The sequence below is a fragment of the Penaeus monodon genome, chromosome 24, assembly GCF_015228065.2.
Source record: "Penaeus monodon isolate SGIC_2016 chromosome 24, NSTDA_Pmon_1, whole genome shotgun sequence".
Classification (NCBI taxonomy): Eukaryota; Metazoa; Arthropoda; class Malacostraca; order Decapoda; family Penaeidae; genus Penaeus; species Penaeus monodon.
This window is the reverse complement of record NC_051409.1, coordinates 6,334,661-6,335,995: the sequence shown is the minus strand read 5'-3', so window position 1 is coordinate 6,335,995 and position 1,335 is coordinate 6,334,661. Positions and strand designations below refer to the sequence as shown.

Sequence of the window (1,335 nt, the reverse complement as noted above, 5' to 3'; positions counted from 1 at the left end):
TTCTGCATCAAATCCAAATAATCATCGTGGGTTTCAAAATCCACGGTGAGGGATGTATCAAAACGTAATTGTATTTTCGCCCAAAACGTTTTGTGCGACAAGAGGCTCCTCCCCCACCTCTGACGTCAGGCCAATGGCAAAGCATAGAACTCAAAACGTATTGCATTCCCCTTGCATGTTCTGTACGTATGTGTTTCTATATAGAGACACGGCATTTTCTGGTCGGCGGTAGTCTCCTAGCAAACAGTAAGGAACTAGAGAGAGAGAGAGGCAATCGCAGTAATTTGGAAATAACTACTGTGGTCTCTTTAGGAGGAAAATTTTCCCATTCTGACAACACGGAAAAGATCCAGTGCGCTTGTACTGCCTCCTTTCCTCTGGATTTATACATTTGTGGTGAGTGCTATTCTGTGAATAATGTATAGAAAACACTTGTTAATAAGTGCATAATTCGAATAATGCATAAAAAAAATTATAGTTCATGATTCTGTAAAAAGAAGTAAAATGAAAGTGACCATAAGTGAATTACATACTGACGATTCGGTGTCACTTCGGCTACAATTATATTTACAATATACACAAATCGTTTATTTTCGTGTTTACACTGCGTAACTAAGGTGTCAGTACAAAAGATTTAATCAAGAAACGAATTAAACGCAACCAAAGGTTATTTCATGTGCAAAACGTTTTGTCCACAAAGTTCATTTAAAGAAAATTGGTTCAGTGGAGGAGGGACTACGATAAAATTACTGTGACATGTTTAATGTACGGGAGAAAAAATCAGAAGAAAAAATGGTTATAAGTAAAGATAAGATTATAAGACCAATATGCTTCTTTTCCAGGTGCTGTAGGACCTACTGAGTGAATCATACGCCCCACCCCACAGCCGTCACACGCTGTAACGAGGGTTGTTCCCTTGTTACGCTCCCACAACCGTCACACGCTGTAACGAGGGTTGTTCCCTTGTTACGCTCCCACAACCGTCACACGCTGTAACGAGGGTTATTCCCTTGTTACGCATCACACAACCGTCACACGCTGTAACGAGGGTTGTTCCCTTGTTACGCATTCCCAACCGTCACACGCTGTAACGAGGGTTGTTCCCTTGTTACGCATTCCCAACCGTCACACGCTGTAACGAGGGTTATTCCCTTGTTACGCATTCACAACAGTCACACGCTGTAACGAGGGTTGTTCCCTTGTTACGCATTCACAACAGTCACGCGAACGAGGGTTTCCTGTACGCATTCACAACAGTCACACGCTGTAACGGGGTTGTCCCTGTTACGCATTCACAACAGTCACATACGCTGTAACGAGGGCTGTTGTCCTGTT

The 1,335-nt window shown here is 42.6% G+C and overlaps 1 long non-coding RNA gene across 1 annotated transcript; it reads left to right on the top strand.

Annotated features, from left to right (window-relative positions):
- The first annotated feature begins 23 nt into the window (after window positions 1-23).
- Window positions 24-973, top strand: LOC119588510. The gene is made up of 2 exons (XR_005230101.1): window positions 24-396; window positions 843-973. It is a non-coding gene; the product is annotated as an uncharacterized LOC119588510 (long non-coding RNA).
- The last annotated feature ends 362 nt before the right edge of the window (window positions 974-1,335 follow it).